This window comes from Rhinolophus ferrumequinum, chromosome 15 (genome assembly GCF_004115265.2).
Source record: "Rhinolophus ferrumequinum isolate MPI-CBG mRhiFer1 chromosome 15, mRhiFer1_v1.p, whole genome shotgun sequence".
In the NCBI taxonomy this organism is placed as follows: Eukaryota; Metazoa; Chordata; class Mammalia; order Chiroptera; family Rhinolophidae; genus Rhinolophus; species Rhinolophus ferrumequinum.
The window spans coordinates 6,654,147-6,669,255 of NC_046298.1; positions in this window are offsets into that span (position 1 = coordinate 6,654,147).

The window sequence follows — 15,109 nt, forward strand, 5'->3', positions numbered from 1 at the left end:
ATAGTCTAAATCATATGCAGATAAAATCAAGTCGAGACCTAGCCAGGCTCTCACAGTAGTGAATGGATACATGGTATAGAGAAAGCATTCCGACCTTGGGACCCTCGTTACAAGTCTCCGGCACAGGCGTGAAAACTAATCACCAGGAGAGAATTCCACATAGGAATTATAGTGTGTGTGGGGGCGGGGGGGGAATCCCCAAGCTGTGTCATCGTAAATTTCAGTTTTTTCCATGAAAGCAAACTTTTCTGGTCTGGAAACGTGGACTATTTTGATATTTTGACTTAGGCGAGAAAATACAGAAACATGAGCAAATGGGGCAAACGACAAGCAAACTTTTCATACATGATAATAAACATATATTCAGTTACACGTATGAGGTTGATGCTCATATTACTACAACCAGTTTGGACCATATTGGTCTCTATGCTACCAGACACACACAAGAAGAGCTCTAGAAAACGAATCATTTGCCCAGTTGACTATTACTTTTACTAAGAATAGATACAGCCATAGGTTCTGACAGATATATAGTAATTATGGACTGGTAACCCCCAAAACCCTAGCAGCAAGGAAGTCCTAAGCTGAGAATTCTTCCCCAGAAATAGGAAATGCAGCATTTGCTCGTAACCTAAGTAGCTCTTCAATAAAGCTATTTTAAAAACCAATACACTCAACACAATCATGAGGTGTGCAATTTTCAGTGTGTTTACACCCTGCCTTAAAAAAATATATCCTGTATTCACAGAAATCCTAAACTGTGGTCCTGCCTGTTTGCTGAAATATATTCTATTTCTTTTAAAGTGAAAGGATGACCTCTTTTGCAGGAACAATTTTCAGAGACAGCATGTTTATCAAATGGTTTCTCAGCTTTCATAAAAACAATTTATTTTCACTGAACTCTTCAAGATAAGCATCAAAGCCAGGAAGAATATACAATGAAGTTTATAATTACACTCCAGAAACAAATACTGGGTAGTTTTTATTTTGCTCAAGTGAAAAAGATTTTTTTTTTCTCCCAAAGAGACAAAGGTAGTGATGGGGGAGGAGGTTAATACTGGAATGAAAATCAGGAAGCTCAGAGGGTTTCCAGCAAGAAGGGCCCTGCAGTGTTGCCCACAAAGACCACTAGCTGAAGAATGAAAGCTGAGGACCCAGTACTCTGAACGTTGGATGAGGGTCAGTCCATTTTTCATTCTTCACCAAGGGACAGCAATGGGGCATTCAGCAGAGAAAATCATTAGGTATTAATTAAACGCTTCCACGACAGATCTATCAACCCTTGCACATAAATACCTCTCATAGATAGAGCCTCTGGTGACATCCTTTCTTTGATAAGCACCCATGTTCCTAGTTTAATTTATATGGCACGCTATTTTTAATAACAGTAGAATAAAATTGTAAAAATAAGAGAAAAGAACCGAGTCTAATAAAGATTGTGTTTCTTAAACAGCGAACAATTGCCTTTGATCAGACAACAGCCAAGGACCAGCAGCAAAACCATCTCCCCTAATTTACATAGATCCGTGCGTGCCAAACAGATGAGTGTTTGCTTTTCGAGTAACAGTGCAGGTGTGCCTCCTGCAGTGGGGAAATCTCTTAACTCATCAAACTGTTTCCCCAGAGTGGGACATGCCCTCTTTTCTGGAACAGTTTCAAGCTTTTTCCCCAGCATCCCAGCCACCTGTTTATCGAGTTCCTCCTCAGGAGTAGATGCATGCAATTAGAAACAAGAAAATGAAAATAAATGACCTTGTTGATTATTTATAACAAAGAAACTCAGCAAAATTAATGCTGTGGGGATTGACCTCTTGACCTGGGAGAAAGAGCCACCTCATGGCTTTGTGGCCCACGAACAATAGTCCAGCGGTTCCCATTGTCCATCCGGCCTGACTTTTGGATGGCCATTACAGATGCATATCCAAAATATTAACTGTTTTACAAGTTAGATTAGAGGATTTGTGCTTTTCTAAAATAGCATGTTTAAAGAAGTGAGACTGCTTAGCAAAAGAGCTTTTCTTTTTAGGGCCAGCAGGTAAAATCATTTCATTTTATACACGCAGTGTGCCCTGTGTCAACATGTTGAAGAGAAGAAGAGTATTAAAAATTTTGAACTAGGGCTCTGGGAATTGAAGAATGGTTAAATATATCATAGAAATCAAATAGAAAGGTGGTCTTGACAAGTAGTTCAGGGAAAAAACGTTTCCTGCTTGTCACAGCTACTGGTAGGAAGGGAGAATACAACCTCCTTCTGTTACATATATGCAGTGTGGATGGTGCCCCCTAGAGTTGTGCAATGAAATAGCACTGCCATTCCCTTCCTCCACTTACCCCAGCGCACCTACCCCAGAAACCCAGTGAAGGGAGGAAATGAAGATAACCATGGTGAAAGGCTCTTCAGAATTGGTGCCTGGTTGAAACATCTTGAGGTAAAATCTAGTAAAAAGTGACAACGTCCTGATTTGTGTGGCTGGTCCTAAAGCTGGCCTCTGCTACCCCCTACTGCCTTCTTTCCTGCCTTTTGGTTCCCTTTCTTGTTCACCCACGACACATTCCACGAGTGTCCAAGAGTCTTCTAGATCTTAAATTAAAATCCAAATTTGATCCTCCCTCCCCCATCAGGTTGCTTATTTATTGTCCTGTCTGTCCAGGGCCACAATGTCTCAATGTCTTTAACTGTTTTTATTTTTCCCCAGGAGTAAACAATTTTTTTTTTTTTTTAAGAAGGACTTGCTACTGTTCTTCAAAATATCTTTTCCACTATGAAATGAAGCCAATTTCCCAAGGTATGCGGATGCCATGCAAACACTCACCCAGGCATGATAGACCTTCCGTTCTCACCTTTCCTTTTCTTCTCAACCCATGGATCACTTCATCGTGTGCCTGTCCCCACCTTTCACTGGGGATGCTGCAGTCGTAAATCTGGACAGATCCCTACAAACCCTCATTGTTCTCTCACATACTGACAGTGACAATGGCAACAACAAAATTATAGCCATTGAAGGTCCATCTTTCTGGTTAACATCAGTTGGACTGGACAATTCTCAGGCCCAAGGGAGAGGAGCTTCAGAAGTTTTTGCAGTTGACTGGTGTAAAGAAACCCACTCTGCAGTCCAAAGCACACATCAGCTATTGTTGTACTGAAAGACCAAGTTCTCTTCATCTAGAAATGTCACCAAATGAGTTCCCACCGTGTGCTTACAGTACCACAGGCTGTAGCTGCATTCAGTGAGAGAGACAGAATGGATGATTGCTCCATGTTACCCAGAACGGAAACTACATTATTTGTTGTTCATAAAAATTGTACTGTGTCTTTCTAGGTATGTGATGCTAGGTTTCAGAAATGCAAGAAAGCATGATCTCTGTCCACACCAAAGATTATAAGACATGGAGAAAGTATTATAATATAGAAATATTGTAATCAGTGCCACTGGGGAAGCATTTCCTCCCTAGCGTAGTCAGCAAACACAGGTTGATAAATATGATTGCAGATAACATGTTGGGGTGTTGCTTAGAGAAGGGAGAGACCGTTTATGATCAGGATAATCTGAGGAAACATCGTTGGGAAGACATAGAAAGCATCTGGGGAGGCAAGTGGGATGAAAAACGTGTCGTAGACATGGAGACTTTGAACACAGTTTTAAAACAGAAGAGGTCACCTGTGTGGGGTTGGGGGCTGTATCAGCCACTTCTTGGATAGATTGTGCTGCAGTAACAAATAACCCCAATTATCTTAGCAGGCTACCACTACAAAGAACTGTTTCTCATCCACATTCCTGTCTACGTCCAGCCAGCTGCTGCTCTGTTCCCTATTTCCAGTTTGAGACCAAAGCTGAAACAGAAGCTTTTATCTGGTGTTATGGCAAAGGGAAAAGAGATGGTGGAAGCATGCTATGGGTCTCAAAACTTCTGCTCCCGTCACTTCCACTCACATCTCACCAGTCAAAGCAAGTCAGATGGCCGAGTCAGACAGCAATAGAGCAGGAAGGATGATCCTCCAGTGGCGAATGGTCTGGTGGGGAGGGGTCCCTGGTATTTTGAAATAATGCAATGAGTGACATGGGAAGAGTTTTTTTAGAGACGTATCAAAAGTCTCAGGCAGCAAGTACAATTGTTTAGCTGGATACTGAGCGAGTGCTGAAGAGAAGAACTTGGTGGGATAAGATGCTGGGAGTTGTGGGGGTGGGGGGAGAAGGAGAAGACAGGATAAGAAGTGAAACATAATGCAGTTTTGAAGGCCAGGCAACTGAGTTCGATTCGCTGCAAGAGGCTACACAGAGGATGATATAAAAAACATGGCTGGGCACTCAATCTAAAATTTGCTTTGACTCATCTATAGCAGACTCAGTTAACATTTAATGAGTTTATACTGTGTGCCAGTGGCAGGGCAATGTAGACATCTCTCTGAGGTAGATATTCCCTTGTTTTAAATTGAAGAAGCGGGCTCTCAGAGGTTAAAGAACTCACTTAAAGACACAGAAGTAGCACCGAGGAGAGCTGCAATGCAAATTGAGGTCTTCCCTTTCTACCGCATCACTGCAGGGCAAAGAAATAAAAATGTCACCTTTCTTGAGTATTGACTTGTTATTCTTTACCTTTTCCTTATACTCACAGTCTGAAAGCAAGGTTAATACAATACTTTTTCTCTTCAAGTGGAAGTTGTCATGAAAATGATGTTGATATAATACTCCTTGTATAGTACAACTTTATAAGTGAATCAAGAAGAAACGAATCTTTATCTGCGGTATTAATTATAAAATCCTGTAACAGAGACAGTTACTGTGTACTAAGTGTTTATGTGCTATGCCCCGGACACTATGTAGGTCCCAAACTTGAGGGGTCATGTGATCAGTTCTGGCTAATGGACTGTGAGCAGACACATGTCACTTCCAGTCTGAGACAATTAAGAGCTGCTATGCATCTTCCATATATATCACTCTTGCCCTCCTGGGGTGTCCTTGGAAACCAAGTGTTCCACATGCCATAGGTATAACATGCAAGAGAGCCAGTCACGCCTCAGAATTTACATGAACATAAAGATATTTTGATGGTGGTGAGCCATGAGATCTCAGTGTTTGTTACTGCAGCATAACTAGTCGATCCTGATCAATACAGATCCCCCTGACTTTAATTGACTCAAGGATAGGCACCCTATCTGTCTGGCTCATTCCCTGATCCCCACAGCTGAATAAAGGGCCTCCCTGTATTTATATGCTCAATAAACATTGGTTGGAAGAAAACAAATGAATCCAAAATTGACTCTGGTCTTTACATGCTATTTAGTTAAGCCACCTATGAACTGTTTTGGGAAAACAGTGGTTGACCAATCTTCCTGAAATATCACTGCGTTATATGACTCCTCAAATTAAGATCTTACTATATATCTAATCAATTTCAAACTCCTCCTCCTGACATTCAAGGTCCTCATAATTTGACATAGATTCCTATGATTTTAATACTTTCTATTTCTGATCTAATCAACCACTACTCACTGACATGGGCCCCCTAATCATTTTTCCACTGTTCTAGGAGTATTGTGTGTTCTTGAGCAAATAATCCCAAGTCTCTGAACCTCAGTTCTCATGTTTCTCATTGTTATCTGTAGTAAATGAGAGACCGCGTATAAAAATTGTAAATTACGTAAAATTATGAAAATCCAAACTTGCTTTGCTTTTGTTCATATACAGTATTAATTGATTAGAAGAGTGATATTAAAGACAGCATCTCTATTTCAGGAACATCTCTGTCAAACTTTTCCATGATAATCTTGTACATACGATTGCTATCTAGGGAGCACTGGTAAAAGGATCTGTTGGTTACCTACTCCAGGTTCATTCCCCCTTCTTTTTGCTTAACCCTACCTTCATTTTAAGTGGCCCCACCCTCCTTAACAGGGCCACACTAATCCAGGGTAGATCCTAGAATGATGGCTCCATTTTCACTGCCAGTGATTAGTTTAGTCTTTGGCTGTGATGCATTTCAGATCAATGAGACATATTCAAAAGAGTACAGGAGGGCTTCTAAGGGTTTTCTTGCTCTTAAAAATAAACACTCAAGAATATATAATAATTTCATCTTCTGGATAATGTCATGTCTGAAAATGTTGCAATCATCTTGTCAACATGAAAGGATCTGGCCTGCGGTCAGAGCTGACATACCAAGAGGAGAATGATGGAGCAGAAAGATGGAACGAATATACTGGTAGACCCTTGACAATTTCATGAGTCACTGAATTAACCAACCCTGGAACTTTTTCCCTCCTGGTTTCTAGTTATGGTTTCTAGCTCTGTGAATAACCTATATTCTTATCCTTTGATCCAATTAAGTCTAAGTCTCCTGTTACATGCAACAGAAAGCACTGAAACCCACTTAACCTTGCTGTATTAGTTTACCTGGACTACCATACAAAATGCCATGGACTGGGTGGCTTAGACAACAGAAATATATTTTCTCACAGTTCTGGAGGCTAAAAGCCTCAGATCAAGGTTCTGGCATAGTTGGCTTCTCCTGAGACCTCTCTCCTTGGCTTGCAGATGACATGGAAGACGTACCTACTGAATTTTCAGTTAACGAAATTATGGAAATATCAATTAATACAGTTGGAGACAAAATTCAGACTCAAAATGATCATAAAAGACTAGAAACCTGGGTGGAATGAATAAGATGAAAATTAGCTCAGAGAAGTATTAACTTCCAAATTTGGATTTCAGTGTTCACTTGCAAAACAATGGAATGGAGTTTTCAAATTGAGCCCTTATATAAATTGTAGCACTCTACGGGTCTGTGGCTCTCTTTCTAAGAACTTCTTGTTCTTTTTAATTAGTTGCATGCTAAAGTTACTTTGGCTAAGTAAATATTTTCTTAAAGCTGGAACATTTCTATAATTTTGGTTTCCCTTTTGTTTACAGATCAAGTAGATAGCGAAAAACAGTAAGTAATTTTGGGTCCTACAGGTAGCTCACCAGTCGGGAAAACCCCATTCTAAGAGATCCCTCCATAATGCAGCTCGGTAAGGGGAAGCTACTGTAAAATACAGCATAAGTCTAACCAAAATACTCTCTCTCCTTGTAAAGCTGGATATTGTGTAAGCGTGGCTTTCCCAAAGCAGGAAACGGGGATAAAGACAAGCTCACTTTCTAGCTGCTGTGTCTATTATGCCATTTTTATTTCTTTAGTTTTCTGGAATCACCTTATTATTTTCCCCTTATACATGAATAGATCCTCACTGAAAACTAAAGTCCAAACATTACAAAAATGTGTACTGTAGAAAGTGAAATACCTGCCTAATGGGTACCCACATAAATGTTAGGCGACTCCTTTTTCGGACTATATTTCTATATGTAATCTAACAAAATATTAACATTTTCATTTTAATGAATATAGGCTCATACTACACATATTATTTTGTAACTTCCTTTTCTCATGTAACAGTACATCCCCGAGCTTGTAATGGCTGACTTGTTTGCTGTACACCAATCCATCAGCCAAGGACAACTAGAAAAGCCAGACAAAAACGTTTTGATTGATTTGGTTTGAAGGCATCAAAAAGCTACCAAAACTTCAAGGACTTGAGGGGCTAAAATCCTTGAGAAAAGGTAAGTGCAAAGAGGTGAGCTCAACATTCAGTCTGTTCCCTCTCCCCAACCCTGCCCTCCAAGGCCCTAATCTGATTCACAAGCAGTAGCTAGCGGAGAGCACAGAAGCTGAGCAATGCTTCTGACAGACTTACCTTACTGAGGGGGGAAATGGGAGTTCAGAACCCAGTAAGGAAAAGGAGCCATGATAAGCAACCCAGGTTTTCAGGTGGCATCAATAAAAGCCCAGAAGTTGGGGTGAACCAGCCCTCCCAAAGAGTGAAGTCCAGTTTTAATAAACACAATCCCTGATTGGATTAGGTGATTTGCCTCTATTCCGTTTGTTAGAAGTAACAGCAAATTTTCTTTGTAAGGAAACCAAGTTATCTAGAGTCTCAGATTATCTTACTTTATTTTATTTTTTTATACACAACCTGGCATCTACTTTTAAAATACCATCCATTTCAAGAGATGAAACCACATGACTGAAGAAATACATGATAGAGTGTCCTGATGCTGGAGTTATTAGACATGGATTTTAAAACAATCATGATTAATACTTTAAAGAAATTAGATTATAATATGTAGAAGTTCAGCATAAATATTACAGCTTTGTGGTATAGTTTGAATTTAGGAAGCGTAATGCCTCCAATTTTGTTCTTCTCAAGATTACTTTGGCAATTTGGGATCTTTAGTGGTTCCACATAAATTTTAGGATTATTTGTTCTAGTTTTGTGAAAAATGCCATTGGTATTTTGATAAGAATTACATTGAATCTATAGATTGCTTTGGGTAATACGGATATGTGAATGATGTTTTCTCCTTATCCACGAGCACAGTGTATCTTTTTTTTTATTTGTATCATCTTCAATTTCTTTCACCCATGTCTTACAGTTTTCAGAGTACAGGTCTTTTACTTCATGGTTAAATTTATTCCTAGGTATTTTATTATTTTTGATGCAATTGTAAATGGGATTGTTTTCTTAATTTCTCTTTCTGATAGTTCATTATTAATGTGTAGGTAATACAAATTTCTGTATTAATTTTGTATCCTGTGACTTTACTGAATTCATTTATTAGTTCTAATAGATTTTTGGTGGGGTCTTTAAGGTTTTCTATATATATAGTCTCATGCCATCTGCAAATAGTGGTAATTTTACTTCTTCCCAATTTGGATGCCTTTTCTTCCTTTTTCGTGTCTGATTGCTGTGGTTAGGACTTCTGATATTATATTGAATAAAAACGGTGATAGTGGACATCCTTGTCTTCTTCCTGATCTTGGATCTTTCAGTTTTCACTGTTGAGTATGTTAGCAGTGGGTTTGTCATATATAGTCTTTATTATGTTGAAGTATGTTTTCTCTATGCCCACTTTGTTGAGAGTTTTTATCTTAAATAGATGTTGAATTTAATCAAATGCTTTTTCTGCATCTATTGACATGATCATATGATTTTTATACTTCATTTTGTTTATGAGGTGTATCATGTTGATTGATTTGTGGATATTAAATCATCTTTGTATCCTTGGAATAAATGCCACTAACTCATGGTGTATGATCCTTTTAATGTAGCGTTAAATTCAATTTGCTAAACATTTTTTTTTTGAGAATTTCTGCATCTATGTTCATCAGGGATGTTGGCCTATAATTTTCTTTTTCTTTCTTTCTTTCCCTTTGTGTGTATGTGTGTGTGTGTGTGTGTGTGTGTGTGTGTGTGTGTGTGTGTGTATGTGTGTGTTGTTGTGCCTTTGTCTGGTTTTGATGTCAGGGAAACACTGTCCTTGTAGAATGAGCTATGGAAGTGTTCCTTCTTTAATTTTTTCAAATAGTTTGGAAAGGATAGTCATTAATTCTTTTTAAAATGTTAGCTAGAATTAACTTGGTTAGCCATGTGGTCCTGGCCTTTTGTTTGTTGGAAGTTTTACATTACTGATTCGATTTTTTTACAAGTTATTGGTCTGCTCAGATTTTCGCTTCTTCCTTCTTCAGTCTTGGGTGGTTGTATGTTTCTAAAAATTCACCCATTTCTTCTAAGTTGTCCGATTTATTGACATATAATTGTTCATAATATTCTTTTATAATCTTTTGTATTTCTGTGGTGTCGATTGTAACTTCTCTTTCATTTCTGATTTTATTTATTTGGGCTTCTCTCTTGTTTTCTTGATGAGTCTGGCTTAAAGTTTATCAGCTTTATCTTTTCAAAGAATCAGTCCTTAGTTTCATTTAATTTTTGTTTGTTTGTTTGTTTCTCACTTATTTCTTCTCTGATCTTTATTATTTCCTTCTCTTTACTTTGGGTTTGTTTGCTCTTTTTCTAATTCCTTTAGGTATAAAGTTAGGTGATTTCTTTGGGATTTTTCTTGTTTCTTGCATAGGCCTGTATCACTAGCAACTTCCCTCTTAGAACTGCTTTGGCTGCTCCCATAGATTTGGGAAAGTTGTGTTTCTATTTTCATTTGTCTCAAGATTTTTTAAAATTTCCTTTTTGATTTCTTTGTTGATCCATTGGTTGTTTTGTAGCATGTTGTTTAGTCTCTACATGTTAGTGTTTTTTCCAGTTTTCTTCTTGTAATTGATTTCTAGTTTCAAACCATTGTGGTTGGAAAAGATGCTTGATATGATTTCTGTCTTCCTGAATTTATTGATGTGTGTTTTGTGGTCTAACAGGTGTTCTATCCTGGAAAATGCTCCATGTGCACTTGAAAAGAATGTGTATTCTGCAGTCTGGGGATGAAGTGTTCTCTATGTATCTATAAAGTACATCTCATCTAATGTGTTGGTTAAGGCCAGTATTTCCTAATTGATTTTTTGTCTGGATGATGTATTTATTGCTGTAAGTGGGGCATTAAAATCTCCTACTATAATTGTCTGTTTTATATATTTATGTGCCCCTATATAGGTACATAAATACTTACAAATGCTATGTCTTCCTCTTGAATTGACCCCTTTACCATTATGTAATACCCTTCTTTGTCTCTGTTTACAGTCTTTGTTTTAAAGTCTACTTATCTGATATGAGTATTGCTACTACAGCTTTCATTTCATTTCTATTTGCATGGAATATCTTTTTCCATCTCTTCACTTTTAGTGTGTGTGTGTTTGTGTGTGTGTGTGTGTGTGTGTGTGTGTGTGTGTGTCTTTCAATCTAAAATGAGTCTCTTGTAGTACATATATAGATGGTCATGTTTTTCATCCATTCAGCCACCTATGTCTTTTCATTGGAGAATTTAGTCCATTTACATTTAAAGTAATTATTGATAAGTATGTAATTATTACCACTTCATTCGTTGTTTTTTGTAGTTGTTATCTGTTTCTTTCTTCTTCTTTTGGTTTCTTCCTTTGTGGTTTGCTGGTTTTAGTGCTATGTTTGGGTTCCTTTTTCTTTATTTTGTGTGAATATTTCATAGATTTTTGGTTTGTGGTTATCATGAGGTATATATGTGTATATATATTTCAACTTATATATATAGCTGTCTATTTTAAGCTGATAGGCACATAAGTCTTAATGCATTCTTAAAGTGCTACATTTTCACTTCCCCTCTCCCATGCTTTATGTTTTTGGTGTTATATTTTAGATCTTTTTGTTTTGTATTTCCCCTAACTACTTATTGTAGTTATAGTTGATTTTGCTACTTTGGTCTTTTAACCTTCATACTAGCTTTTTAAGTTGTTGGTCCACTGCCTTTACTATATATTTGACCTACCAGTGATATTTTTTTCTTTAATATATTTTCTTATATTTGGTTATGGCCTTTCTTTTCCTCTTAAAGAAGATCCTTTCACATTTCTTGTAAAGCTGGTTTCATTGTGATGAACTTTAGTTTCTGCCTGTCTGGAAAATGCTTTATCTCTCCTTTAATTCTGAATAACCTTGCCAGGTAGAGTATTCTAGATTGTAAGTTCTTTTCTTTCAGTACTTTAAATACATGTTGCCACTCCTTCTGGCCTGCAAAATTTCTGCTGATAAGTCAGCTGGTAGCCCTATGGGGTTTCCCTTGACTATGACCAGTTGTTTCTAGGGTTCTTAAGGACGATGCCACTTCCTTTGGAAGTCTGGTGAAGCCTGTGCACTCTATATCAAAATAAAACTTGCAAATGCATACAGTAAGATACCTAGTATTACGAAGAAAAAAATATTTTGAAATAGAATTTCATCCACGGTTTCCTTGGCACTAAGGTTTGTGACCATTGTATTTGTTTTTGTGGTTACTTTCTAATTAAGGAAAGTGATACTGATTTCCATTTGCAGTCATGACATTCGATGTGTTTTTAAAATAAATTTATTTAAATTAAAGAGGAGAGATCAATTAAAACATATATATTAAGTTAATAAGAATAGGAGATATGACAAAAACTGTGAAAGTAGTTAAGTTGTGATTGAATGAAGAACGTTGATTTATCCTGAATAGGTGACTTCAGTGGTTGGAATTTCAGGCACCACTTCAGGCTAATGATTGCACTAAACCAGACTTTGAGTAAATCTCTCTTGTCCATTCAATCAACATCTATTTACCGAAGTTGGGGAGAAGGCATTGAACAAGACAAGTGACCAACTCTCAAGGTGTTTCCGTTCTAGTGGAAGGATACAGACAGTAAGCAGGCAAAAACATTCAATAGAAGATAACTTTGGGTGCTGATATTTGCCCTGAAGGCTCACTTGAGAATGAGTGACTTGGGGTATGAGCAAGAAAAGTGAGGGTAGAAGTCTTGCCTGGCCACAGGTGGGTCAGAAAAGAACCGGGCTTCCACTCTGGTAGTGTCTGAAAAATCGTGGAGAGACAAGCTGGGATTTCTGGATCATTACTGTGAGGAAAGGAATAAATGTGTATTCTCTCTCAGTTGTTCCTCTTGACACCTGGGCAAATGGTTGTTTACACAGGCACATCATCCAGCCGCTCCCTCAGAGGTAAACAGCTGCTTCCTGCTTTCCTTGCCAGCACAGATTGGGGCCCTGAAACATTGTGTACCCAGCTAGAAGAAGAGATATCCTTCATTCATGTTTTCATCAACTCATTCCAGCAAGACTTACTGAGAGTCTCTTAAGTACGCAGCACCATAGCAGATACTGGGGATACAGTAAGGAACAAGAAAGAGGACACTCCTCCCTTGACCTCTATCCACTCCACGTAGAACCCAGGGTTGTCCAAGCTAGAAGTGCCTCAGAGTCCCCAGGCCACCGCTTTCATTGTGCAGATGAGAACATCAAAATTTGAAGAGGGGAAGTGTCTTGCCCAAGACGGTGAACTAGGTCACTATAGACTTCTGCTACTCAGGTCTTAAAACTCCTCTATCAACTGCTTTCATTGCCTACTATAATACTTCTGAGGTTGTTTATCACCCACAGTATTTTAATTGACTCTTCTTGTCAATTCAGTGTGCTCTCTATTACCAAAATATCCTGGGTGAGGGAAAGGAAAAATGAGAGGTCCCTCCAAGTACACTAAAATGTCATCCAATTTTAAGTCCCTAAATCACAACATAGACTACTCAGACTGCCCAAATTTGTCTTATGTTTATTTACCTTCTTCTCCAGAGAACACTCCCCAATTTCAGTTTTCCATTTTGAAATTAGTATAGCCTATAGTTAGGACAAGTATACATTACATGTAACCGTACCTTTCCATTTTCATGACACATTGTATTTTAAATTGTTTCGTTTATCTGTTAAATCAGCAGATGTTTCCTGAGTACCTACTGTGTGCCAGGCCTTGTGGGAGATGCTGGGGTTGAATGGTAAGCCACAGACAAATATATCCCTGAACTGATCCTGCTGTCATAGTCTAATCTGAGAGTTTAGCGTTTGTCAAACAATTACACATATGAATATAAATTTACTACCGTAATAGACGCTTGTGTTAGTTCAAGTCCTCTAAGAAACAGACACCGAGACAAGACCAAACATGCAAGAGATTTACTTGTGAGTACAAATAGGAAGGGAGCTGGAGAAGATGGGGAGAGACGTTAGACAGTGAAGCACATCTTGAAGGAGAGAGATGGGCAGTCTTAGACTGCAGCGTTGTTCTAAGTCCTGCCAAAGCCCAAGTTGTCCAGAGTCTCGCATTCTCAAGAATGGACCTGTCTTAGTGCTCCCACTGTGCTCATTATGGGAAGTGTGGTCCCAGAAGAGAGGTGGTGGTGGACTCAGTGGCCAGCAGCTTGGGGTGTCAGGCAGTGATGCTCCCCTCAGCAAGAGAGCTAAGAAGAGCACTTTCGTGGCCACCACAATACTACAAAAGGACAAAATGTGGTAATAACAGAGGATAAATTAGAGGAGCTTGATCTGGTCCAGGAAAATGGAGATTCCCTGAGCAAATCATCTTTGTGTTGCGTTAATGAGATGAAAGTGCCGGGTTCCAGGAAGTCGGAATAGCCAGGAAACAGGGCCTGCGGCAGAAAGCAGCATGGGCTGTTCTAGAAACTCAGAAAAAGGCCAGTGCAGCTTAGTGGAGAGTGGAACGCAAGGCTGGAGAAGTGAGCATCCCTGGGAAGCCTCAAAAGGTCTTTCAGCGAAGGATACACATCTAAACTCACCATGATACACATAGACTAGAGAGACGGTAGGGTACCGTGTGTGTGCCTGGATTTCCAGATGGTTTAACTGCAGCCTGATTGGTGGGGACCGAAGAACGGACAGGCTGGGGCCTTGATGTCATACACCAGTGTTAGGTTTAGAAGAGAGGTTACAAACTGGTGGCTCCCATGACACATATAAGTTAAAGATGTGTTTAGTGTGGCCCAGACAATCACTTTTAAAATGTGTGGATTTGCTGTCCACATTTAAAAATTGGCCCATTCTACACAAAAGATCTGAATTACTTGCTTCTCTTAAAAAATCATAGATATCAACACTGGGCCCACATTCCTGCCTGAAAAAAACATGATCATGTAAAAAGTAGGAACGGCCTCCTTTAGACAGGTCCTGTGACATGGCTGTAGATCAATAAATATTTACTGAATGAGAGAATAAATGAATGAAAATACAGAGACCTATAGTCAGCACGGAATCCCTCTCAGCCTGAAGAGAATGTGACTGAAGACTAAGCCCAGTGTGTCCTGGTAAATGTTTGACTAAAAACATGTTTGGAAACTAAAAAAAAGTCCTGATGATAGTGTTTGCCAATTTTTGTGCTATGAATATTCCCACCCTGGCTGATTTCAAGCTACCAATGTGATGTCACTGAACATGGAGTCGGAGATAAGTACAAACAGGTTCACGAGATGTTTCAAGTCAGCTCCAACACTCTACTCATGTATGTGAGGCTAGAAATATTACATTACTGAAATAATGACCTTCTGGAACAAAGCAGGTGCTCAGTAAATATTTGTTTAACCAGCAACTAAATAGGTTGAAGCCCACACATGGGAAATCAGTGGGAAACAGGAAAGGATAAGAAAGGGGATGAAGAACTGGGGTACTGACCCTGGGACCACAAGTCAGGGGAATGTTATAATTTCTTGGACCATTAACCTTTCAGATTTTCAGATCTCTCTTGGTCAAATGAAGGGGAAGGGTTGGAAGCTCTCTCTAAATCCTCTT